The sequence below is a fragment of the Xenopus laevis genome, chromosome 7S, assembly GCF_017654675.1.
Source record: "Xenopus laevis strain J_2021 chromosome 7S, Xenopus_laevis_v10.1, whole genome shotgun sequence".
Classification (NCBI taxonomy): Eukaryota; Metazoa; Chordata; class Amphibia; order Anura; family Pipidae; genus Xenopus; species Xenopus laevis.
This window is the reverse complement of record NC_054384.1, coordinates 81,958,484-81,985,504: the sequence shown is the minus strand read 5'-3', so window position 1 is coordinate 81,985,504 and position 27,021 is coordinate 81,958,484. Positions and strand designations below refer to the sequence as shown.

Sequence of the window (27,021 nt, the reverse complement as noted above, 5' to 3'; positions counted from 1 at the left end):
CTGCTCCTCGGCAAACTTAGTGCCTTTTATTACATATGGGGGATAATGATTTATTGTTGACTAATAGTATAGAACAGCTATTTCTGTCTTTTTTTTTTTTTTTATTTAAATGTATAAGGTTTGGGAATTAAGAACTTATTTCTTAATGTTATTTCATATATTAATAACAAAGACATTTTCAGAAATTTCCCTCGTTACAATTTTGTGTAGTGGCAGAAAAACAATCTGCCGAAACCCGGGATCGAACCAGGGACCTTTAGATCTTCAGTCTAACGCTCTCCCAACTGAGCTATTTCGGCTGTGAGCATGTCCAAAGCTGAACACTATTGTTAGTGCTTCCAGTTCATTTGTGTTAATTTAAAGTGATACTGACACTAAAAAATGAATTTTAGCATATGAATGTACATTAAATGTTACCTATAGGCCATGTTGATCATTTTTTGCTGAGAGGTTTGTTTTTGTATATAATTGTTAGTTGAAGTTCCTACGCCTGACTCTCTGACACTCTGACTTTGCCAACCTGACTGTCCCATCTCAGCCTGTTAGTTACAGTTTCTAATGCTAACGGACTCCTGCTGCACAAATATGGCAGCCCCCTCATACAGGAACATGGGGGATCAGACAGGTAATGTAAAAGCATCATGCAAATACTTTATGCAAAGTTAGAAGTAGCTTGCAAAGCCAATATTATAATAGATGTAAAAAAAAGTTTAATTTCAGGTGTCAGTATCTCTTTAATGGAATCTAAACATTCATTGTTATCAGCTGTCCTTTAGCGCGCGTGTGTGTATATATTTAAAGAGAGAGCGCATGGCACACTCAGAGTTTCTATAATATGAAAAGAGAAGAACAAAAAAACAGCCATGGCTATGTTAGCAAGTATGCTTACTTATTGTCAAAACCAAGCCAAGAAGCTATGGTGTCCATGGAAAAGCTAGCAATTTGTGCACCAGTGCTTCAGCCATGGTACTAATACTAATCACCTTCTGTCTGGAAGAGTAATTAGGAAGTAGCAATGTGACCATGATTCATCAGTTTTCTTCTAAGGGTAAGGACACATGGGCAGATTGGGGGAGATTCTTCTTTGGGGTGACAATCTCTCCGAATTGCCTTCCCCTACCTTCCCGCCAGCTATAATGAAAAATCGCCGGTGGGATGGCACTTGCGGCACTTCATTTTCCAAAGTCACCTCACGAGGAAACTTCGGAAAACGAATCGCGCCGAGTGCCATCCCACCAGTGATTTATATAAATAAATGGTGAATTTATCAAGGTGTTTTTTTTTTTTTGGTCATACGAACGCCAGATTTTTCTGACGTTATTTTACACTGCTTCAGACCTTTGTAAGTAAGTTCTGACGAGAAGATGCTTAACGAAAACGCACATTAAAAAAATTACACAATTTTTATATCAATAATTTTACATCACATAATAAATATGCCCCCTAAATGTCATTACTTTTCTCACCAGGTTCTATCATAGTGCTGGCACCAGGCAGGTTAGCAAAACATGGGCAATGTGGAAACACTTTATAAGTGACACATGTGTGTGGTATCACTAGCACATGAAAAAAGTGATATTTCTTTATATTAGAAAATACTGAACAGATGTGTAGTGCCAAAACACTTTATACAAATCTATCATAAATAACGTAGAATCGTTTAAGAGAGAATTGACTGCCACCTAGTGGAAAACTAAGATATGACATCTAGTTAACTGAAGGAAAACAATTAATGGCAGCGGTGGGATTCGAACCCACGCCTCCAGAGAGACTGGAGCCTAAATCCAGCGCCTTAGACCGCTCGGCCACGCTACCACTCTTGCAAAAGTTTTTTCTACAACAAAAACATTTGAACGATTTTATGATATTAAAGACACACCATTGATATTACATCCATTGTTTGGGGCTTGCTAGGCACATGGCTTTAGCCCATCCTGATGTATAGTACTATATCAATATATAAGGGGATTGTGGCTTGGACTCTTAAAGAGTATCATATTGTGGCTATATGTTTCGGGCCAACAGCCCATTCTCAAGAGAAAAAGGGCTGTTGGCCGAAAACATGCAGTAGCACAATACAAGATTTATTTACTCTTATGGCAAGATTAGTTTTAAAAGAAGGGTTGTGGGAGCACTTCAACGCTAAGTAAAAATATATAAATATAATGGAAGTGAGATTAACTAGTCAGGGACCACCATGTTAAGTTGACTCTTGATTATCTCAGAGGGTTAAATAAATCACTATCCATAAATATTTACAACCTAACCAACTATGGGAGGCCGAAATAGCTCAGTTGGGAGAGCGTTAGACTGAAGATCTAAAGGTCCCTGGTTCGATCCCGGGTTTCGGCAGGCGTTTTTGCCATTTGTTGCCTTACATACTTAGATTGCTAATAAGTGAAAAATGCAGTGCATACATCTAAAAAACTAATTATAGTGTTCAGCTCTTGCTATCAGGACAATATAGGTATGAACTGGAATTTTAAAACTTTTAACATAATCAGTGTCAATAGATAAATACATTTTTTTTAAAAAAAAAAAAAGATGTCAGAAGTGGGATTCGAACCCACGCCTCCAGAGGAGACTGCGACCTGAACGCAGCGCCTTAGACCGCTCGGCCATCCTGACACTACAACCACCCTTCCAGCGATGCTTTTTTTTTAAAAAAAAAAAATAGAAAAGTTTATTTATAGCACATTTATCCTAACATATGCTCTGGTGCAAGGTTACACTAACGTGTGGGTGCAGGTGGAACAGATCCCCAACACTCTCCAACTTAAGCTGGCCATAGATGTTGAGATTTTTAAAAGATCAGATCCTGATCGTGAGACCACGATCTTCTCGGAACGATCGCACGAATTTACCATCAACTAAAAAGACCAATTTGCCAGAAAAACAAAGGGGAGCTGCCTGCTTGGCCCTGCAAACATAGATAGATTGCACTGGGGCCGACAAAGATTTTTTGACCTGGCCGATCAATTTCCTGACAGATGTCGGCCGAAAAATCGTAAGATGTACGATCGTTTGAATACCACTAACCGCACGATAATTTCGAAGGATTGGTCGGGCTTCCCTAAAATCGGTCGTTCGGCAAGAAGAATAGTCACGTCTATGGGGAGCTTTACTCATGTTATACAGGATCTATTATGCAGAATGCTTGGATCCTATGGTTTTCTGGTCAAAAAATCTGTAATTTGCATAATCATACTATAAGTCTGCTAAAAAACATTTCAGCATTAAATAAACCCAATAGTATTGTTTTTCCATCAATATGGATTCATACAGCTTAGTTACCAACAAGTTCAAGGTACTGTTGGACAATTACCTGTACAAAGAAAACAGAAAACATTTAAATAATTTGAATTATTTCCTCTAAGAAAGATGGCCTTTTTGTAATTTGGAGCTCTTTGGATAACAGGTTTCTGGCTAAGGGAATCCATATGTTGCTTCTTAAAGGAACAGTTCAGTGTAAAAATAAAAACTGGGTAAATAGATAGGCTGTGCAAAATAAATAATGTTTCTAATATAGTTAGTTAGCCAAAAATTGAATGTTTAAAGGCTGGAGTGACTGGATGTCTAACATAATAGCCAGAACACTACTTCCTGCTTTTCAGCCCTCTTGGTTTCCACTGATTGGTTACCAGGCAGTAACCAATCAGTGTTAGAAGAGCAAAGTCATACACCTATGTTGCAAAATTCAATTTTGTCTCACTCTGAAGCACAGACCAAGTCAGCAACTTATTGCTCTTAAATGGGCCATCCTCAACAGATATCTGGCCAAAATAAAAATTGCCACATATCTATTGGGCAGATTTAAAATTCCTGTTGGGACAAGAACAATATCAACTCATTGATGCAGTCCAATCTGTGAGTAGGCATTTTGGCACTGAAATCCACTCAGTGTGTCTGCACCCGGGCCAACTCTATGGCTAGTACAGACACAGAAGAGAGCAGATATGAGTGGAGGCAGGGCCGCCATCAGGGGGGAGAGTTGTATGGGACCCAGAGGTAAGGGGGGCCCCGCCACTCCGCACTTACTTGATTAGCCGGCCCCCTGCTTTCTGAGAGCTGCCACCTTCGGGAAGGCATGGCGGGAGCACAGGGGGAGGAATCTTCTGTCCATTACTTTCCCTTTTTGGTCACAGAGTTTAAGTCCCGGTTAAGCTGCTCAGGGATTGGATAGCTGAGGTTTGAACTTCCCCTCCAGCTCATCCAATCACCATGCAGCTTTACCAGGACTTGAAATTCTGTGACCAATAAGGGAAGAAGATGCAGCCACCTGTGCTCCCTTCTGTAGTTGGCGGCTCACTTACAGCAGGTGGGCCACACTAATGAAGTAAATGTAACATGGCAGGGCCCCCTAAAGGTAACCCTTTGTGGTCCCTGTTGTGTGGGGGGGCCTGGGCACCAATTTTTTTTTAAACTTCTGGAGGGGGCAAGTTTTTTTACATGGATGTTTAAGGGGGGCCCTGTAACAAACAAGGGAAAGTTGTGCTCACCACTATTTTTTAAAACCATTAAGCGGGGGTGCAATGAGGCTGTGACCACAAAATACATATAGTCAACTACAAGAGTCCTCTGCACTCAACCCATTATCAATATATTTAAGACAGCGACATTTTGTGCATACTGCTACTAAAAAATGCCTTACCCTTTAAACAACACAGGGATTGTTTGTCCATATATTGCAATATATTTAAGCTGGCCAACTACGTCAAAGTCATCCCATATCTGGCCAGTCCTATGCTTAATTTTCATCTGATTCATTAAGAATTCAATTGCTTAATTATACATTTTACAAAGGGACTAGGTATTACCTGCAACTTACTTGCTGCTTTCAAAGTAAACCTCCATACTTGGCTGCCCTTTTATTAGACACCAGTGGGATCACCTGACTATAGCTGGGAAGGGTGGGAGCTACAACATGGAGCTGGTCACTGCTCCTCTATAAACTATTTTCTTATAATGTGGGGGGGGGCTGGCCACCAATTTTCTTTTTTACCATGTGGGGTCCTAGCTACCAATATTTTTTAATGGGGGGCCCTGACCACAATTTTTTTTATGGGGGGCCTGACCACAATTTTTTTTATGGGGGGGCCTGACCACAAATGTTTTTTTTAATGGGGGGGCCCTGACCACAAATGTTTTTTAATGGGGGGCCCTGACCACAAATGTTTTTTTAATGGGGGGGCCCTGACCACAAATGTTTTTTTATTTTTTATAAACATGTGGGAACCCTACCCACAAATGTTTTTTTTTTACTGTGTTGTGGGGGGTGGACCTGTAGGTGGGGCTTGCGGTGGGGTCAGGGAATTTTGACGTATGGGGCCCTGCGATTTCTGATGGCGGCCCTGAGTGGAGGGTAGGGCTGGCACCTTTTCTGGAAAACAAATACTGGGCTTCCTATATCCGTGCTGTTTTTTCCTATTTATAACATTGGCATCAAGCATAATTTTTACTGGCCAGGCCAGTAAAATACCGGCCAGGTGGCAACCCTAATGCAGGGGCTGTTTCTCAGTCTGTTTCACACAAGATGCTTCACCGTCTGGAGGGAAATCTCTTCTCTCCTAAAGAGATCCTTGGGAATTACTTAAAAATACCTCCTTGCATAATTTTGGACAATTACCCAGTATTGCTGCATGTATGGGTGTGTAATATAGAAAGTCGAGATTTGGAGAGATATTAAAGTGAGGTGAGAAACAAATGCTACTTGGTACAGTAGACTACTTGGTACAGTAGTGCACCCCTGCAAGGTAAACAGCTGTATGACTGGGAGCTACTAAAATGTATGAACAAAGGGACAATGTTTCATAAATGGTAGAAATTTGGAAAACTATGCAATTACTTAATGGTAATAGATTTTTATAATAGTGGAACCACTAGGTCTTAATAGAGATCAATAGCCAGAGCATGGGGAAAAAACTATCTCATCATACGAACAGCTCATTGCTAAAATAAACTCTAACATACAATAAAACATGGCTGCAAACAGACCAGAAATCAATCGCACAGTAGAGACTGTCTAGTATATGCAGTTACTGACTCCCTTTTACAGAGCTGAAACCCTGTAATCATGGATGACATAGAACAATAAAGCTTGCCTCTAAAAACTAGAGATTGCTGTTTGTATATTCCACCCATTAAATTCTCTTAAATTAGGTCATACTTTATTTTATGTCTGTTTTTGAATAACTGTGGGTAATGGCTGGTGTCGCCTTCACAAATGCCCCTTTTGGGACCCCATAACTTTTTTGCTGCAGAGCCAACACAATCCAAATTTAGAATGAGAGTAAGGTGTCAAATATTACTTTTGCTTGATTGCAATCTTTCTTCTCTTAAATTAGCCCTCGTTTTATCCTTAAACTCTGAAGTATCTGGCCCTGGTTTGAAACTCTGGAAGCCTTCAACTCTATTATTACCAAAATAGCCTAAACACTAAAGATTTAGGCTATATTTCTCCCACTATATTTTCCTATATTAGTCCATTGTATTCCTAAATTGTGAAAAATATTGCCCTAGCCGTCACATAAAACACTGCACCAGAACTCAGAACTGTTTTTGGGTTAGTGGTGGAGGGTCAGGGTTTTCCTGACCCGCACCCGACCCTAATCTGCCCTGCTCCAGCCTGCCCGCACCCACGCTTCCGGGGTCCTTTTATAGACCTGCGCCACCCGGCCGATGACATCACAAAAGGGGCGAGCAGACGCGAGACTATAAAACCGGAATTCGGAAGCCGCCATTTGAAGGTGGTCCGCCACCCGCGAGGAACAGTGCGAGGTCGACCCAAACCCGCCCCTGTAGGGTCGGCCCCTACATCACTATTTTCGGTAACTATGGATGAGAGCTGGGGCTCCTGAACTTTCTGCTGAGACCGATAGGGAACCTGTAAAATCTTAAGTTAAGAGCAGCCTAAATAATACGTTTTAGTCAATTTCACCCAGGCCTCTAAATAAGCTGCCCCTAAAATGTGAAACACAAAATCCCTGGCACCCTTTGATGGCACAATGAGCAAAGAAAAAAACCCAATAAACTTGATTTCACCTTTGGTCAATTTAACCAATTGATTTCTACTAAATTAGCCAAATATCTGAAATTTGAGCCTATGATTAAGTGGCCTTGGGGGACACGAAACGCGTCAGGCTTTTATCTTTTATACATGATGTAAATAAAGACTTTTTGTACTATTTCAAAAATCTGGGCTCCTGGATTCTACTGACTGACTGATTTTTGGTGTTCCGGAGTGGTGCCTGTCCGCTACTTAAGCTTTCTGTGTGTTGCTCCCCTTTGCTGAAGGTCTGGGGCATGAGCACCTGGACCCAACATGGAAAGCTTGTCCCTTTATTCACAATATCCATGCTTCCTATGGTTTCAATTTGACTGATACCAGAAAAAGACCATAGCTAAACTGTGCTCCTTCTAAACATACCAGAGGCTCCTGTCTATTCATAGTTATGGCCCAGTCAAAAGACAAGATTTCTGGTACATTTCAACCATATAATCCTAAATAAGCATTTATGTCCCTAAATTGTATAAAATCTGCCCTGTATAAAATACTGACGCCTTTTGACGTCACATTTAAACAATAATCCCTAAAAAAATGAAGATTACGTTTGCCTTGTACTAAATTAGCCATTGTTTTGCAGCCAAGTTGTGAACAAATAAATCTGATTGCATGAAGAAACCCCTGGACCCCTCAGAGCACACATTAACTAGATAAATAATTGACCAGGTGCTTGTCAGCCTTATCAGGAGCAAAGTGTTTGGTGGCTGCAAATATTTGTGGTTTTATTGATAACCAGCAAGAAACAAGTGTTTCTCTCTATTTCTTCCATTAAACTAAAAAAAAAAACACTGCGAGGAAGCGGACAATGTACACTCCACGGGGGGGGAAGCCACTCCCCTGACGACTACGTATTGCGTCACCGCGCCTATATAGATGTACTTGCGACACCAACTTCTCGCGAGATGAGGCCTATAATGGCGGATCCTCAAAGCCATGCGTAGAAGGCATTGCGAGGCTGCGGCCTGGTTGGAGGAAAGCGGCCCATTTGGTGGTGTGTGGTTTTCTGCGCTATGTTAACTAACGTGAAGAGTGTGCTGCGCTTCGTTATTGGTTGGGAATCTTGAACTAAAGCTTTCGACCAGCGCACTTTGTTGTTTTCTAACACCCACTGTTTCCTTTTTCTTGCGTGTGTTGCTTAGCCTTCTGGGTAAGGAAGTCTTGTCTCCAAGGATGTGATTTTTGCGCTCTAAATTGCTGTTTATGAAGTTGAATACTTCTATAATCCCTGGTATCGTGCATGTATGTTCCGCAGCTGTACAGTAGCGCTTTCCCCATCAGTCCTGTTCCGTTACAGGCTATAAATGATATAATCTATGGCGCACACACGTGGTGGGAGAGTGTTGGTGCCAGTGAGTTGCCTGCATTTCAGCATTGGAGAAAAATTATCTGTATACATTTCTGGAGATGTTGCCCATAGCAGCCAATCAGATCTTTGCTTTTGTTTTCTGGTTTAGGGCTATTCCACACGGGGAGATAGCCTTGCGTTTGCGGTCGCGGCGACAAAGCGCCGCGCCAGTCGCCGCGACCGGCGCAGGCGACAGTTTTGTATGGGCGCCTATGTAAAAACGCCTGTGCTAACCACACGAGGCGATGCGCTTTTCAACAGTCGCCTGAAAATGCTTCGCCAGGCTTTTTCAGGCGACTGTTGAAAAGCGCATCGCCTCGTGTGGTTAGCACAGGCGTTTTTACATAGGCGCCCATACAAAACTGTCGCCTGCGCCGGTCGCGGCGACTGGCGCGGCGCTTTGTCAGCGCGACCGCAAACGCAGGGCTATCTCCCCGTGTGGACTAGCCCTTATAGGTGGCTGTTTAAATCTTATTGCTGATTGGTTGCCATGGGCAACATCTCTAGATTTTTATCTCCAATGTTTGTAAATATGCCATGTCCCTGTCTGAGATATTACAATCCAGCAGGTTTTGGTGTTCTTTAGTCTTATGTTTAAACTTGCTCAACTCTATTTTAATCCCGTTGCTTTATTCTTTTAGGTCCAAGTATCCTCTGTTGCCTTCACAACACAAAGGTGAGATATGGCAGTTTATGAAATGCATCTTGGATCACATCTTCAGCAAGTGTTGGTCACGGGTCTAGCTCTTTGGTTCTGCAGCTTCAGTGTCTGTCAGTCTGTACCAAATGTGCTTTTCCCAGACCTAGAGAAAGCACCAGGTTGAACTCTTCCATGAGCTGCCTGTGCAGATACAGGTGTGAGCATCTCCCAGTGTCTGATGCTCATGTATACTACTGCACACATCCCCAGCTTAGACTTCTGGGAAAATCCTGCTGACTTTAGGGCTATGGTGAAGAGATCAAAGGGTATATCTGTATTGGAGTCCAGACAGAGGCGAATACCAGCTTTTTGGGGGTGGAGTTAAGGGGTTAAATTTGGACGGTTTATTGGAGGTGTGGCACCACCAACCTCACCAGCAGTTTTATCTCTATTCTGTCTATTTATCTGCATTGTACTTTGCAGTTTTTCACTTTTCTTTTCTTCTCCCCTCTCCTAGGTATTTCAAGTTTGATCTCTCTCTCCGGTTATTCCTCTACCCATTGAAAAATGTTTGTTTTTTGTCTTAATTCTCATTTTCTACTGAATAAAGATTTTATACTTTGGTATGACTTGAGTCATGTGGTTTCATATGTACATAAGGGTGTGTGGGTTTTCTTTTTATCCACAGACATTTTGAAACTTCCAAACCAAAATTTGATAGAGGCCCACATAATACAGAAAACCCTGATATACACATTACCGTTACCTGTTTCTTCAAAAAGTATGAATTTTCTATGCTGAAATTCAGCTGGTTTTACAGTTCTTCTCTTTCTGCATCATTTGAAATCTTGGCAGGGAAGGAGAGTAAACACTGATGTTACAGATTGTAACAATTTATCCACAGTTTACAGACAGCATGAATGAACTACATAACCCACAATGCATTGCACTATGATGTTCAGTTCCTTATTGAAATCACATGTGCAGGCAATTGTGGGGTTTGGAGGATGCAGGCTAAGGACAGATGGCTGTTGATACAAAGTAACAGTAGTCAGCCAGCTCAGCAAAGTAGTAAGAAAGATCAGCAGCAGAGCAGGGGGCTAGGCTTAGGCAACAGAAACCATTAAAATCATGGTCTTTTTTTTTTTTAATTGATGTATATTGCAAAGTTACTTGAAATTGTTTACTTTTCAAAAAGCTTAATTTGTTTTTGTGGCATTCCCCTTTAAACATCGTAACTTATTTGCTATGCAAATGGTAGCTCCTATGGTTGGTTAATTCCAAGATCAAGTGATAGTAGAAAGTCAGATGAAACACAGGGTTTTTTAGTTTTAAAAAGAAGGGTTGTGGGAGCACTTCAAAGCCAAGTAAAAATATATAAATATAATGGAAGTGAGATTAACTACAAACATACAAAAAGGAGGAACAATTGATTAATGAACATTCCCTTGTCCCCTGTCTCATAAGTAATCTAGTATCTATGGAAGTGCATTACAAAAGGGGTTTTTCATTAAAAAGTTATGGTCATAAAATTAGTAAGCCACCATATCACACCAAGGTAAACCCCCATGTGGAGGTCCCTAACTATTTACCTCCAGTCATAGTATTCAAAGGCTGGCACCTCCCGGCATGCTAGCATTTCTTGGGATAAGTGTCTCCTGACCTTGGCATTGGTTTCACTCAGAGGGCTTAGTCCTCCCCGCTATTAGATGAGAGAGCACTAAAGGCCCCCATACAGGGGCTGATAAAAGCTGCCGACAGACCCAAGTCGGCAGCTTATCAGCCCGTGTGTAGAGCCCGCCTAAGGGATTTCCCGATCGATATCTGGGCGAAAGTCGGGCAGATGCCGATTGGGCAGGTTAGAAAATCCAGTCGGATTGTGGCCGCATCTTTTCGTTGATGTGGTCCCGCGATCCGACTGCCCGTTTGGCCTCCATTCTGATCCAATTGTTGGGCCCTAGGGCCCATGATCGGATCAGTCCAATATCGGCCACTTCAATGTGGGCATATCGGGGAGAGATCCACTCGTTTGGCAACATCGCCAAACAAGCGGATTTCTACGTCTATGGCCACCTTAAGCCCTCTGACTGAAACCAATGCCTAGGTCAGGAGACACATCCCAAGAAATGCTAGCAAGCTGGTAGGTGCCAGCCTTTGAAGACTATGACTGGAGGTAAATAGTCGGGGACCACCATGTTTAGTTGACTCTTGATTATCTAAGAGGGTTAAAGAAATTACTATCAGTAAATATTTACAACCCCTCCAAATATGGGAGGCCGAAATAGCTCAGTTGGGAGAGCGTTAGACTGAAGATCTAAAGGTCCCTGGTTCGATCCCGGGTTTCGGCAGGCTTTTTTGCCATTTGTTGCCTTACATACTTAGATTGCTAATAAGTGAAAAATGCTAATTATAGTGTTCAGCTCTTGCTATCAGGACAATATAGGTATGAACTGGAATTGTAAAGCTTTTAACATAATCAGTGTCAACTGGTAAATACATTTTTTTAAAAAAATAAAAAAATAAATTAGATGTCAGAAGTGGGATTCGAACCCACGCCTCCAGAGGAGACTGCGACCTGAACGCAGCGCCTTAGACCGCTCGGCCATCCTGACACTACAACGAACCTTCCGGTGATGCTTTTTTTTAAAAAAAAAAAAATAGAAAAGTTTATTTATTGCACATTTATCCTAATATATTCTCTGGTGCAAGGTTACACTAACGTGTGGGTGTAGGTGGAACAGATCCCCAACTCTCTCCAACTTTAGCTGGCCATAGATGTTGAGATTTTTAAAAGATCAGATCCTGATCGTGAGACCACGATCTTCTCAGAACGATCGTACGAATTTACCATCAACTAAAAAGACCAATTTGCCAGGAAAATAAAGGGGAGCTGCCTGCTTGGCCCTGCAAACATAGATACATTGCACTGAGACCGACAAAGAATTTTTGACCTGGCCGATCAATTTCCTGACAGATGTCGGCCGAAAAATCTTAAGATGTTCGATCGTTCGAATCCCACTATCCACACGATAATTTCGAAGGATTGGTTGGACTTCCCTAAAATCGGTCGTTCGGCAAGAAGAATAGTCACGTCTATGGGGAGCTTTACTCATATTATACAGGATCTATTATGCAGAATGCTTGGATCCTATGGTTTTCTGGTCATAAAATCTTCTGTAATTTGCATAATCCTACTATAAGTCTGCTAAAAAAAACATTTCAGCATTAAATAAACCCAATAGTATTGTTTTTCCATCAATATGGATTCATACAGCTTAGTTACCAACAAGTTCAAGGTACTGTTGGACAATTACCTGTACAAAGAAAACAGAAAACATTTAAATAATTTGGATAATTTCCTCTAAGGAAGATGGCCTTTTTGTAATTTGGAGCTCTTTGGATAACAGGTTTCTGGTTAAGGGAATCCATATGTTGCTTCTTAAAGGAACAGTTCAGTGTAAAAATAAAAACTGGGTAAATAGATAGTCTGTGCAAAATAAATAATGTTTCTAATATAGTTAGTTGCCACATATCTATCGGGCAGATTTAAAATTCCTGTTGGGACAAGAACAATATCAACTCATTGATGCCGTCCAATCTGTGAGTAGGCATTTTGGCACTGAAATCCACTCAGTGTGTCTGCACCCGGGCCAACTCTATAGCTAGTACAGACACAGAAGAGAGCAGATATGAGTGGAGGCAGGGCCCGCCATCAGGGGGGAGAGTTGTATGGGACCCAGAGGTAAGGGGGGCCCCGCCACTCCGCACTTACTTGATTAGCCGGCCCCCTGCTTTCTGAGAGCTGCCACCTTCGGGAAGGCATGGCGGGAGCACAGGGGGAGGAATCTTCTGTCCATTACTTTCCTTTTTTGGTCACAGAGTTTAAGTCCCGGTTGAGCTGCTCAGGGATTGGATAGCTGAGGTTTGAACTTCCCCTCCAGCTCATCCAATCACCATGCAGCTTTACCGGGACTTGAAATTCTGTGACCAATAAGGGAAGAAGATGCAGCCACCTATGCTCCCCTCCTCCCTTCTGTAGTTGGCGGCTCACTTACAGCAGGTGGGCCACACTAATGAAGAAAGTGTAACATGGCAGGGCCCCCTAAAGGTAACCCTTTGTGGTCCCTGTTGTGTGGGGATGGCTGGGCACCAATTTTTTTTAAACTTCTGGGGGGCAAGTTTTTTTTACATGGACGTTTAAGGGGGGCTCTGGCCACCAATTTTCTTATAATGTGGGGGGGGGCTGGCCACCAATTTTCTTTTTTACCATGTGGGGTCCTAGCTACCAATATTTTTTAATGGGGGCCCTGACCACAATTTTTTTTATGGGGGGGCCTGACCACAAATGTTTTTTTTAATGGGGGGGCCTGACCAGAAATATTTTTAATGGGGGGGCCTGACCACAAATGTTTTTTAATGGGGGGTACCTGACCACAATTGTTTTTTTTTATATTTTATAAACATGTGGGAACCCTACCAACAAATGTTTTGTTTTTTTAACTGTGTTGTGGGGGGTGGACCTGTAGGTGGGGCTTGCGGTGGGGCCAGGAAATTTTGTTGTATGGGGCCCTGCGATTTCTGATGGCGGCCCTGAGTGGAGGGTAGGGCTGGCACCTTTTCTGGAAAAAAAATACTGGGCTTCCTATATTCGTGCTGTTTTTTCCTATTAATAACATTGGCATCAAGCATAATTTTTACTGGCCAGGCCGGTAAAATACCGGCCAGGTGGCAACCCTAGTGCAGGGGCTGTTTCTCAGTCTGTTTCACACAAGATGCTTCACCGTCTGGAAGGAAATCTCTTCTCTCCTCCAGAGATCCTTGGGAATTACTTAAAAATACCTCCTTGCATAATTTTGGACAATTACCCAGTGTTGCTGCATGTATGGGTGTGTAATATAGAAAGTGGAGATTTGGAGAGATATTAAAGTGAGATGAGAAACAAATGATACTCAGACTACTTGGTACAGTAGTGCACCCCTGCAAGATAAACAGCTGTATGACTGGGAGTGGGAGCTACTAAAATGTATGAACAAAGGGACAATGTTTCATAAATGGTAGAAATTTGGAAAACTATGCAATTACTTAATGGTAATAGATTGTTTTAATAGTGGAACCACTAGGTCTTAATAGAGATCAATAGCCAGAACATGGGGAAAAAACAGGTATCTCGTCATATGAACAGCTCATTGCTAAAATAAACTCTAACATACAATAAAACATGGCTGCAAACAGACCAGAAAACAATCGCACAGTAGAGACTGTCTAGTATATGCAGCTACTGACTTCCTTTTACAGAGCTGAAACCCTGTAATCATGGATGACATAGAACTGACAATAAAGCTTGCCTCTAAAAACTAGAGATTGCTGTTTGTATATTCCACCCATTAAATTCTCCTAAATTAGGTCATACTTTATTTTATGTCTGTTTTTGAATAACTGTGGGTAATGGCTGGTGTCGCCTTCACAAATGCCCCTTTTGGGACCCGCACCCGACCCTAATCCGCCCTGCTCCAGCCTGCCCGCACCCACGCTTCCGGGGTCCTTTTATAGACCTGCGCCACCCGGCCGATGACGTCACAAAAGGGGCGAGCAGACGCGAGACTATAAAACCGGAAGTCAGAAGCCGCCATTTGAAGGTGGTCCGCCATCCGCGAGGAACAGTGCGAAGTTGACCCAAACCCGCCCCTGTAGGGTCGGCCCCTACATCACTATTTTGGGTAACTATGGATGAGAGCTGGGGCTCCTGAACTTTCTGCTGAGACCGATAGGGAACCTAAAATCTTAAGTTAAGAGCAGCCTAAATAATACGTTTTCGTCGATTTCACCCAGGCCTCTAAATAAGCTGCCCCTAAACTGTGAAACACAAAATCCCTGGCACCCTTTGATGGCACAATGAGCAAAGAAAAAAACCCAATAAACTTAATTTCTTCTACGTCCCTCCATGTCAGTACACATGGGGCATTGCCCCTCCCAGACCTGGAGGTAGGACCTATAACATAGCCAATCAAAATGAATCATGACCTATAAGACCACATGACTTCCTCCTCACCACAGTTATTTTTTGTCCTACTGGACAGGGAGGTAGGATCTCCCTCCTCGGTAGGCAAGTGTGCTCTTATTACACCTGGTATTTCCAGGACTGGCTAGGGGTTTGTTCTGCTCTAGCAGCATTGTGCCCCATTTTTTCCTATGATGTTTCCACACTTAACAGGCAGTGTTCCGAGTTATATGGTGTGTGATGTAGGCCTTCTCTTAGATATTCTATTCCCATCTGGTGGCTTTTGTTGGGACCTCAGTTGTAGTTATACTACATCTACTGAGTTTTTGTGACTGTAGGTTTCCTTTCTTTAATTGTTGGTAGATTAAAGGGCACTTACTGTTATGTCTATTGGCACCTTAACATGCTTGAAGCCAGCTTGTAGTCTATGGCACTTTGTGTGGCCTCGGGCATCTCGCCAGGGAGCTGGGTTTGTGTGGCCTCTGGCTTTCAATATGGCCCTTGGCTTGGGTTAGAGTCTTGTTTTGGTCCATGGCTTTTTACCATGGTCCTCGGCTCCTGGTCTGCTGGCCTTTTACAAGGGCCCTTGTTCTGCTGGCCTGTTGCATGAGCCTTTGGCTCATGTGGTCTTTTACCCTTGGCACATTTGTTTGGTTGTCCTTTTACCTGGGTTATTATGGCTGCGGGCCTGTTTTCATGGCCCTTAACTTCATGGCCCCTGGCTAAGGTGGCCACTAGTTTTTTATTATAGTCCTTGTGGGCTTGTTGGCTGCCAGTCTTGGCTGTGACCTATGGTGCATAGGTCACCAGCCAGGCTGTGGCGGCTGATAGGCATGGTTACTATTCTTGCTGTGGCTCTTGGTGGGCATGTCTGTTTGCCTTGCGGAAATCTTTGGCAGGACAACAGCCATTGGTATTGTCTTGTCTGCAATCCTGGCAGGTATGGTTCTGGTTACACCAGCAGTAGGCATAATTGACTATTTGGTTGGATCTAGCATGGGTTGTACCATCAGCTGGTGTTTGCTCTGAGTTTCACAGCCCATAGCTAATTTTGTTGCTGATTAGTATTCAGCAGCTGATGTTGGTCATATGTTGGCTTACAGCTAACCTTTTCTTCTGCCTTACATGCATTGTTTTTGTCTTGTATGCCACTGCTTATTATCAATAAGGCTGGCTTGTGGACCAGGGTTTTGCAAGTTCAACAACTGACGTGCTCCGTTGTTGCATGTTTGGAAATTGACTTTTGTGTCAGGTGCCAGTGCAGTTGGTTACCTTGTCCCTAAAGGGTGGCATTCACAATAGCTGGCTTATTTACTATTGCTTGTGTATTCGAATTCCACTCTGGTTTTTTGCAAACACTTCAGCTGACGGGCATCTTGGCCTGCTAGTGTGACAATGGCCTTGCACATCTATGTTGGAATACATAATAGCTGGCTGGTCCACCACTGGTTGCATGTATGGTGGCTGGCTCTCTGCCAGTGGATTGTGGGATCATTGCTGGTTGGTACCAGTTTTTGTAGGCTATAAGGTTCTGGCATGCCTGATTTTGGATTGTGATCCCAGCTGTTGGCTGGTTCAGAAGCTTCTATGTATGGTCACAGGTTTGGTTCAGTAGCATTGTGCAGCTTGAGCTGTAGTGGCCTCGGCTTTTGTGGGTGTTTTCTAGAACTGTAATTGGCTTGGGTCCCATTGCTTGCTTGTGTAGCAGTTGGCTGGGGCAACAGCATAGCTTACTGGTAGAATGGCTTAAGTCACATTGGTTGGTTCAGCAGCTTATCCTTGTGCTGTTGTATACCCAGTTTAGATTTGGTGGTTGGTGGAGCTACTGGGCTGTACCAGCATGATTTATGATAACCCAGAGTTGGGTGTTCATTTAGTTAAGTCTTCATTAGGTATTATTAGCATGGAGTTAGTGGATCTTGGACTGATCTCTGGTGTAGAGGTGACTCCGGTCAGCACTGGTTTGAGCTGCTTTCCATTAAGATGCAGGACCAGGCTAATGTGGGCCAAGTCTTTTTAGGGCCACTTGCTATTGCTGAGGATCGTGTATTTCTCCAGCACTGGTGATAGATGCATTCAAGTTGTGTTTAGTTTCTGATCTGATTGATTTCCTGGTGGTTTCTAGGGTGTTTTAGTTCTGAGATGGCTATTGCCATCATTCTGGTTTTGTCCTAAGGCACCTTTTTTGTTTTAACAGTTTCAGGATTTTTGTTCTTCCCCAGGTGGGGTTTTGTCAGATAACCATATTGCAGGTATCCCTCTAGTCACTGAGGGAACCTTTTTAAACAGAATATGTTTATTCTTAATCTGCAATGCTTGATCCTCAAGTACCGGTCTCTGTAATTTTGTGGTTGATTTTGTAGCTCTTGTTAATCGTTTACCATGTCCTAGGACATGTTGTTCTTGTGCCTTTTATCTACCCTTTTCAGGAGATATACATTTTATCAGCTCCCCTGTTGGATGGATGTGATGCTGGCCTTTTCTCAGGGCCTCCTTAGCATCAGTTTGGTTTTTGCATTATGTTGGTTATTCCCACCCCTTGTTTTCGGTGCATGGCTTGGTAGATCCCATGTGTACTGACATGGAGGGACGTAGAAGAAATAGAGAATTTTACTTACCTACTTGACGTAAATTCCTTTTCTTCTAGTCCCGACATGTCAGTACAGGGTTTCCCATCCCAATTATTTATTTTGGTTACTGTACTGCTATGGCAAAAGTATAACTGTGGTGAGGAGGAAGTCATGTGGTCTTATAGGTCATGATTCATTTTGATTGGCTATGTTATAGGTCCTACCTCCAGGTCTGGGAGGGGCAATGCCCCATGTATACTGACATGTCGGGACTAGAAGAAAAGGAATTTACGTCAAGTAGGTAAGTAAAATTCTCTATTTCACCTTTGGTCAATTTAACCAATTGATTTCTACTAAATTCTACCAAATATCCAAAATTTGAGCCTATGATTAAGTATCCTTGGGGGACACGAAACGCGTCAGGCTTTTATCTTTTATACATGATGTAAATAAAGACTTTTTGTACTATTTCAAAAATCTGGGCTCCTGGATTCTACTGACTGACTGATTTTTGGTGTTCCGGAGTGGTGCCTGTCCGCTACTTAAGCTTTCTGTGTGTTGGTCCCCTTTGCTGAAGGTCTGGGGCATGAGCACCTGGACCCAACATGGAAAGCTTGTCCCTTTATTCACAATATCCATGCTTCCTATGGATTCTATTTGACTGATACCAGAAAAAGACCATAGCTAAACTGTGCTCCTTCTAAACATACCAGAGGCTCCTGTCTATTCATAGTTATGGCCTAGTCAAAAGACAAGATTTCTGGTACATTTCAACCATATAATCCTAAATAAGCATTTATGTCCCTAAATTGTATAAAATCTGCCCTGTATAAAATACTGACGACTTCTGATGTCACATTTAAACAATAATCCCTAAAAAAATGAAGATTACGTTTGCCTTGTACTAAATTAGCCATTGTTTTGCAGCCAAGTTGTGAACAAATAAATCTGACTGCATGAAGAAACCACTCCATACCTCCCAACATTTTGGAAGTAAAAAGAAGAACAAAGTTTTTTTTCGCACATAGCGCAGCAATTTTTTTGACCACACCCCTTTCTGTGGCCACACCCCTTAATTACCATGTTTGTTTTACAAAATTTGGCAGGTTATGAAAGTTTGAAAATATTTCTCTTTATCTAAAATGTGTTTTTGTGTCTCAAAATTGTTGCAAAGTATCTTATTTGCACCTGTTAGCTGTTCTGGGCTCTCTGCTAAAAGCCAATTAAGTGAGAAACTTTGTTTCTTTTTCTGGCTGTTCAGTGCAGAGAAAAGAGGGACTTTCCAGTACAAATGAGGGACTGCGGGTTGAGCTGTCAAAAGAGGGACTGTCCCTCCGAAAAAGGGACAGTTGGGAGGTATGCACTGGACCGCTCAGAGCACACATTAACTAGATAAATACCAGGCACTTGTCAGCCTTATCAGGAGCAAAGTCTTTGGTGGCTGCAAATATTTGTGGTTTTATTGATAATCAGCAAGAAACAAGTGTTTCTCTATTTCTTCCATTAAACTAAAAAAAAAAACACTGCGAGGAAGCAGACTATGTACAATCGACGGGGGGGGGTGTGGGAGCCGCTCCCCTGACGACTACGTATTGCGTCACCGCGCCTATATAGATGTAGTTGCGACGCCAACATCTCGCGAGATGAGGCCTATGATGGCGGATCCCAGGCATTGCGACGCTGTGGCCTGTTTGGAAGAAAGCGGCCCGTTTGGTGGTGAGTGGTTTTCTGCGCTATGTTAACTAACGTGAAGAGTGTGCTGCGCTTTGTTATTGGTTGGGAGTCTTGAGCTAAAGCTTTCGACCCGCGCACTTTGTTGTTTTCTAATACCCCACTGTTTCTCTTTTCTTGCTTAGCCTTCTGGGTAAGGAAGTCTTGTCTCCAAGGATGTGATTTTTGCGCTCTTAATGGCTGTTTATGAAGTTGAATACTTCTATTATAGTGCTGTATGTTCCGCAGTACAGCTATTCCCATCAGTCCTGTTCCATTACAGGCTATAAATGACATCATATATGGCGCACACACGTGGTGGGAGAGTGATGGTGCCAGTGAGTTGCCTGCATTTCAGCATTGGAGAAAAATTATCTGTATACATTTCTGGAGATGTTGCCCATAGCAGCCAATCAGATCTTTGCTTTTGTTTTCTGGTTTATAGGTGGCTGTTTAAATCTTATTGCTGATTGGTTGCCATGGGCAACATCTCCAGATTTTTTATCTCCAATGTTTGTAAATATGCCATGTCCCTGGCTGAGATCTTACAATCCAGCAGGTTTTGGTGTTCTTTAGTCACATGTTTAAACTTGCTCAACTCTATTTTAATCCCGTTGCTTTATTCTTTTAGGTCCAAGTATCCTCTGTTGCCTTCACAACACAAAGGTGAGATATGGCAGTTTATGAAATGCATCTTGGATCACATCTTCAGCAAGTGTTGGTCACGGGTCTAGCTCTTTGGTTCTGCAGCTTCAGTGTCTGTCAGTCTGTACCAAATGTGCTTTTCCCAGACCTAGAGAAAGCAACCAGGTTGAACTCTTCCATGAGCTGCCCTGTGCAGATACAGGTGTGAGCATCTCCCAGTGTCTGATGCTCATGTATACTACTGCACACATCCCCAGCTTAGACTTCTGGGAAAATCCTGCTGACTTTAGGGCTATGGTGAAGAGATCAAAGGGTATATCTGTATTGGAGTCCAGACAGAGGCGAATACCAGCTTTTTGGGGGTGGAGTTAAAGGACCAGTAACATCAAATTTTTTTTTACAAAAATTCATTAGTAAACATCAAAAAATAAACACCAACACAAATTAAACTTTTAAATTGTAAAGCCTTTATTAAAAAATAACTTACTGAAACTCCACTTCCGTTCTTCTGGAGAAAAGGCGAAAGGGCGACCATCCGTTCTGCAGCAGTTGATTTCTCCTCCCTGGCTATCTCTCCCGGCCGCTCTGCTCTGCCGGCAAGATGGGGCAGCACTTCTAAGCGATACACAGACATGTATCCTCCAGCCGACGTCGCCATTGCCTGCCAGTTGCTCCACACCACTTCACAGTATTGCTCCTCCGTCTCACACTGACTTTTTTTTTCCCGCACCTTGCAGCTTCTTGGCTTGCTTCTCAACAAGTTGTGCACACCCGTGTCAGTAGATGCTGTGCGCAGTGCTGTGCGCGATCGCACCATGACTAGTGCGTGTTGCAAGTTCCGACTCTTGCCAATCATACTGGAAACTTTTCAGAGGCAAATTCGCAGAAGGTACAGAGGTAGAAATGTCTTTGTACTGAAAGCGCAGTTCCCCAGCACAACATAGCGCTCAATACAGTGCAGTTACACTAATGCGCTTTCATTTTCTTCCCGCACCCCAGCCCCGCACTGCGCTGCCCCCCTGGAGCAGTGTAGGCAGCATGGGGAGAAGAAGGCAAAAGTTGGCAATTAGCAACAAGGATTTTTCACTTCAGCGGGCAGACGAGCAAATGTCAGGGCGGCAGGTGCAGGGAAATGACTGCAGCTCTTTCCTGGAGGCGGAGCCGGGCTGGTCGAGCGGCAAGGCAAGAAGCTGCAAGGTGCGGGGAAAAAAAAGTCAGGGTGAGACGGAGGAGCAATACTGTGAAGTGGTGTGGAGCAACTGGCAGGCAATGGCGACGTCGGCTGGAGGATACATGTATGTGTATCGCTTAGAACTGCTGCCCCATCTTGCCGGCAGAGCGGCCGGGAGAGATAGCCAGGGAGGAGAAATCAACTGCTGCAGAACGGATGGTCGCCCTTTCGCCTTTTCTCCAGAAGAACGGAAGTGGAGTTTCAGTAAGTTATTTTATAATAAAGGCTTTACAATTTAAAAGTTTAATTTGTGTTTATTTTTTGATGTTTACTAATGAATTTTTGTAAAAAAAAAATTGATGTTACTGGTCCTTTAAGGGGTTAAATTTGGACGGTTTATTGGAGGTGAGGCACCACCAACCTCACCAGCAGTTTTATCTCTATTCTGTCTATTTATCTGCATTGTACTTTGCAGTTTTTCACTTCTTTTCTTCTCCCCTCTCCTAGGTATTTCAAGTTTGATCTCTCTCTCCGGTTATTCCTCTACCCATTGAAAAATGTTTGTTTTTTGTCTTAATTCTCATTTTCTACTGAATAAAGATTTTATACTTTGGTATGACTTGAGTCATGTGGTTTCATATGTACATAAGGGTGTGTGGGTTTTCTTTTTATCCACAGACATTTTGAAACTTCCAAACCAAAATTCGATAGAGGCCCACATAATACAGAAAACCCTGATATACACATTGTCGTTACCTGTTTCTTCAAAAAGTATGAATTTTCTATGCTGAAATTCAGCTGGTTTTACAGTTCTTCTCTTTCTGCATCATATGAAATCCTGGCAGGGAAGGAGGGACTAAACACTGATGTTACAGATTATAACAATTTATCCACAGCTTACAGACAGCATGTAGGAACTACATAACCCACAATGCATTGCACTATGATGTTCAGTTCCTTATTGAAATCACATGTGCAGGGAATTGTGGGGTTTGGAGGATGCAGGCTAAGGACAGATGGCTGTTGATACAAAGTAACAGTAGTCAGCCAGCTCAGCAAAGTAGTAAGAAAGATCCGCAGCAGAGCAGGGGGCTAGGCTTAGGCAACTGTCAGAAACCATTAAAATCATGGTCTTTTTTTTTAATTGATGTATATTGCAAAGTTACTTGAAATTGTTTACTTTTCAAAAAGCTTAATTTGTTTTTGTAGCATTCCCCTTTAAACATCGTAACTTATTTGCTATGCAAATGGTAGCTCCTATGGTTGGTTAATTCCAAGATCAAGTGATAGTAGAAAGTCAGATGAAACACAGGGTTTTTTAGTTTTAAAAAGAAGGGTTGTGGGAGCACTTCAAAGCCAAGTAAAAATATATAAATATAATGGAAGTGAGATTAACTACAAACATACAAATAGGAGGAACAATTGATTAATGAACATTCCCTTGTCCCCTGTCTCATAAGTAATCTAGTATCTATGGAAGTGCATTACAAAAGGGGTTTTTCATTAAAAAGTTATGGTCATAAAATTAGTAAGCCACCATATCACACCAAGGTAAACCCCATGTGGAGGTCCCTAACTATTTACCTCCAGTCATAGTATTCAAAGGCTGGCACCTCCCGGCATGCTAGCATTTCTTGGGATAAGTGTCTCCTGACCTTGGCATTGGTTTCACTCAGAGGGCTTAGTCCTCCCCGCTATTAGATGAGAGAGCACTAAAGGCCCCCATACAGGGGCTGATAAAAGCTGCCGACAGACCCAAGTCGGCAGCTTATCAGCCCGTGTGTAGAGCCCGCCTAAGGGATTTCCCGATCGATATCTGGGCGAAAGTCGGGCAGATGCCGATTGGGCAGGTTAGAAAATCCAGTCGGATTGTGGCCGCATCTTTTCGTTGATGTGGTCCCGCGATCCGACTGCCCGTTTGGCCTCCATTCTGATCCAATTGTTGGGCCCTAGGGCCCATGATCGGATCAGTCCAATATCGGCCACTTCAATGTGGGCATATCGGGGAGAGATCCACTCGTTTGGCAACATCGCCAAACAAGCGGATTTCTACGTCTATGGCCACCTTAAGCCCTCTGACTGAAACCAATGCCTAGGTCAGGAGACACATCCCAAGAAATGCTAGCAAGCTGGTAGGTGCCAGCCTTTGAAGACTATGACTGGAGGTAAATAGTCGGGGACCACCATGTTTAGTTGACTCTTGATTATCTAAGAGGGTTAAAGAAATTACTATCAGTAAATATTTACAACCCCTCCAAATATGGGAGGCCGAAATAGCTCAGTTGGGAGAGCGTTAGACTGAAGATCTAAAGGTCCCTGGTTCGATCCCGGGTTTCGGCAGGCTTTTTTGCCATTTGTTGCCTTACATCAGGGATCCCCAACCTTTCGAACCCGTGAGCAACATTCAGAAGTAAAAGGAGTTGGGGTGCAACACTACCATGAAAAATGTTCCCAGGGTGCCAAATAAGGGCTGTGATTGGCCATTTATTAGTCCTATGTGGATTGTCAACCTACATTGAGGCTCTGTATGGCAGTGCACCTGGTTTTTATACAACCAAAACTTGCCTCCAAGCCTGGTATTCAAAAATAAGCACCTGCTTTGAGGCCACTGGGAGCAACATCCAAGGGGTTGGAGAGCAACATGTTGCTCACGAGCTACTGGTTGGGGATCAGCTTACATACTTAGAATGCTAATAAGTGAAAAATGCTAATTATAGTGTTCAGCTCTTGCTATCAGGACAATATAGGTACGAACTGGAATTGTAAAGCTTTTAACATAATCAGTGTCAACTGGTAAATACATTTTTTAAAAAAAATAAAAAAATAAATTAGATGTCAGAAGTGGGATTCGAACCCACGCCTCCAGAGGAGACTGCGACCTGAACGCAGCGCCTTAGACCGCTCGGCCATCCTGACACTACAACCAACCTTCCGGTGATGCTTTTTTTAAAAAAAAAAAAATAGAAAAGTTTATTTATTGCACATTTCTCCTAATATATGCTCTGGTGCAAGGTTACACTAACATGTGGGTGCAGGTGGAACAGATCCCCAACTCTCTCCAACTTTAGCTGGCCATAGATGTTGAGATTTTTAAAAGATCAGATCCTGATCGTGAGACCACGATCTTCTCAGAACGATCGTACGAATTTACCATCAACTAAAAAGACCAATTTGCCAGGAAAATAAAGGGGAGCTGCCTGCTTGGCCCTGCAAACATAGATACATTGCACTGAGACCGACAAAGAATTTTTGACCTGGCCGATCAATTTCCTGACAGATGTCGGCCGAAAAATCTTAAGATGTTCGATCGTTCGAATCCCACTATCCGCACGATAATTTCGAAGGACTGGTTGGACTTCCCTAAAATCGGTCGTTCGGCAAGAAGAATCGTCGTGTCTATGGGGAGCTTTACTCATATTATACAGGATCTATTATGCAGAATGCTTGGATCCTATGGTTTTCTGGTCATAAAATCTTCTGTAATTTGCATAATCCTACTATAAGTCTGCTAAAAAAACATTTCAGCATTAAATAAACCCAATAGTAATTGTTTTTCCATCAATATGGATTCATACAGCTTAGTTACCAACAAGTTCAAGGTAAATGTTGGACAATTACCTGTACAAAGAAAACAGAAAACATTTAAATAATTTGGATAATTTCCTCTAAGGAAGATGGCCTTTTTGTAATTTGGAGCTCTTTGGATAACAGGTTTCTGGTTAAGGGAATCCATATGTTGCTTCTTAAAGGAACAGTTCAGTGTATAAATAAAAACTGGGTAAATAGATAGGTTGTGCAAAATAAATAATGTTTCTAATATAGTTAGTTGCCACATATCTATCGGGCAGATTTAAAATTCCTGTTGGGACAAGAACAATATCAACTCATTGATGCCGTCCAATCTGTGAGTAGGCATTTTGGCACTGAAATCCACTCAGTGTGTCTGCACCCGGGCCAACTCTAAGGCTAGTACAGACACAGAAGAGAGCAGATATGAGTGGAGGCAGGGCCGCCATCAGGGGGGAGAGTTGTATGGGACCCGGAGGTAAGGGGGGCCCCGCCACTCCGCACTTACTTGATTAGCCGGCCCCCTGCTTTCTGAGAGCTGCCACCTTTGGGAAGGCATGGCGGGAGCACAGGGGGAGGAATCTTCTGTCCATTACTTTCCTTTTATGGGTCACAGAGTTTAAGTCCCGGTTGAGCTGCTCAGGGATTGGATAGCTGAGGTTTGAAACTTCCCCTCCAGCTCATCCAATCACCATGCAGCTTTACCGGGACTTGAAATTCTGTGACCAATAAGGGAAGAAGATGCAGCCACCTATGCTCCCCTCCTCCCTTCTGTAGTTGGCGGCTCACTTACAGCAGGTGGGCCACACTAATGAAGAAAGTGTAACATGCAGGGCCCCCTAAAGGTAACCCTTTGTGGTCCCTGTTGTGTGGGGATGGCTGGGCACCAATTTTTTTTAAACTTCTGGGGCAAGTTTTTTTTACATGGACGTTTAAGGGGGGCTCTGGCCACCAATTTTCTTATAATGTGGGGGGGGGGGGGCTGGCCACCAATTTTCTTTTTTACCATGTGGGGTCCTAGCTACCAATATTTTTTAATGGGGGGCCCTGACCACAATTTTTTTTATGGGGGGCCTGACCACAAATGTTTTTTTTAATGGGGGGGGCCTGACCAGAAATATTTTTAATGGGGGGGCCTGACCACAAATGTTTTTTTAATGGGGGGGGCCCTGACCACAATTGTTTTTTTTATATTTTATAAACATGTGGGAACCCTACCAACAAATGTTTTCTTTTTTTAACTGTTGTGGGGGGTGGACCTGTAGGTGGGGCTTGCGGTGGGGCCAGGAAATTTTGTTGTATGGGGCCCTGCGATTTCTGATGGCAGCCCTGAGTGGAGGGTAGGGCTGCCACCTTTTCTGGGAAAAAAAATACTGGGCTTCCTATATTCGTGCTGTTTTTTCCTATTAATAACATTGGCATCAAGTATAATTTTTACTGGCCAGGCCAGTAAAATACCGGCCAGGTGGCAACCCTAGTGCAGGGGCTGTTTCTCAGTCTGTTTCACACAAGATGCTTCACCGTCTGGAAGGAAATCTATTCTCTCCTCCAGAGATCCTTGGGAATTACTTAAAAATACCTCCTTGCATAATTTTGGACAATTACCCAGTGTTGCTGCATGTATGGGTGTGTAATATAGAAAGTGGAGATTTGGAGAGATATTAAAGTGAGATGAGAAACAAATGATACTCAGACTACTTGTACAGTAGTGCACCCCTGCAAGATAAACAGCTGTATGACTGGGAGTGGGAGCTACTAAAATGTATGAACAAAGGACAATGTTTCATAAATGGTAGAAATTTGGAAAACTATGCAATTACTTAATGGTAATAGATTGTTTTAATAGTGGAACCACTAGGTCTTAATAGAGATCAATAGCCAGAACATGGGGAAAAAACAGGTATCTCGTCATACGAACAGCTCATTGCTAAAATAAACTCTAACATACAATAAAACATGGCTGCAAACAGACCAGAAAACAATCGCACAGTAGAGACTGTCTAGTATATGCAGCTACTGACTCCCTTTTACAGAGCTGAAACCCTGTAATCATGGATGACATAGAACTGACAATAAAGCTTGCCTCTAAAAACTAGAGATTGCTGTTTGTATATTCCACCATTAAATTCTCCTAAATTAGGTCATACTTTATTTTATGTCTGTTTTTGAAATAACTGTGGGTAATGGCTGGTGTCGCCTTCACAAATGCCCTTTTGGGACCCGCACCCGACCCTAATCCGCCCTGCTCCAGCCTGCCCGCACCCACGCTTCCGGGGTCCTTTTATAGACCTGCGCCACCCGGCCGATGACGT

General features: G+C 42.9%; 2 long non-coding RNA genes and 8 other non-coding genes across 10 annotated transcripts; 5 read left to right on the top strand and 5 right to left on the bottom strand.

Annotated features, from left to right (window-relative positions):
• Positions 1–226: 226 nt before the first annotated feature.
• trnaf-gaa lies at positions 227–299 on the bottom strand. Its single transcript has one exon. It is a non-coding gene; the product is annotated as a tRNA-Phe (tRNA).
• Positions 300–1,733: 1,434 nt separating this feature from the next.
• trnal-uag lies at positions 1,734–1,815 on the bottom strand. The gene has a single exon. It is a non-coding gene; the product is annotated as a tRNA-Leu (tRNA).
• A 464-nt stretch (positions 1,816–2,279) lies between these two features.
• trnaf-gaa lies at positions 2,280–2,352 on the top strand. The gene has a single exon. It is a non-coding gene; the product is annotated as a tRNA-Phe (tRNA).
• A 193-nt stretch (positions 2,353–2,545) lies between these two features.
• On the bottom strand, positions 2,546–2,628 carry trnal-cag. The gene has a single exon. It is a non-coding gene; the product is annotated as a tRNA-Leu (tRNA).
• A 5,125-nt stretch (positions 2,629–7,753) lies between these two features.
• On the top strand, positions 7,754–9,674 carry LOC108697654. Its single transcript, XR_001932464.2, has 3 exons — positions 7,754–8,210; positions 9,050–9,084; positions 9,566–9,674. It is a non-coding gene; the product is annotated as an uncharacterized LOC108697654 (long non-coding RNA).
• A 1,649-nt stretch (positions 9,675–11,323) lies between these two features.
• On the top strand, positions 11,324–11,396 carry trnaf-gaa. The gene has a single exon. It is a non-coding gene; the product is annotated as a tRNA-Phe (tRNA).
• Positions 11,397–11,577: 181 nt separating this feature from the next.
• On the bottom strand, positions 11,578–11,660 carry trnal-cag. The gene has a single exon. It is a non-coding gene; the product is annotated as a tRNA-Leu (tRNA).
• A 7,519-nt stretch (positions 11,661–19,179) lies between these two features.
• Positions 19,180–21,758, top strand: LOC121396502. Its single transcript, XR_005963073.1, has 3 exons — positions 19,180–19,332; positions 19,958–19,992; positions 21,650–21,758. It is a non-coding gene; the product is annotated as an uncharacterized LOC121396502 (long non-coding RNA).
• A 1,651-nt stretch (positions 21,759–23,409) lies between these two features.
• On the top strand, positions 23,410–23,482 carry trnaf-gaa. Its single transcript has one exon. It is a non-coding gene; the product is annotated as a tRNA-Phe (tRNA).
• Positions 23,483–23,975: 493 nt separating this feature from the next.
• On the bottom strand, positions 23,976–24,058 carry trnal-cag. Its single transcript has one exon. It is a non-coding gene; the product is annotated as a tRNA-Leu (tRNA).
• Positions 24,059–27,021: the final 2,963 nt, after the last annotated feature.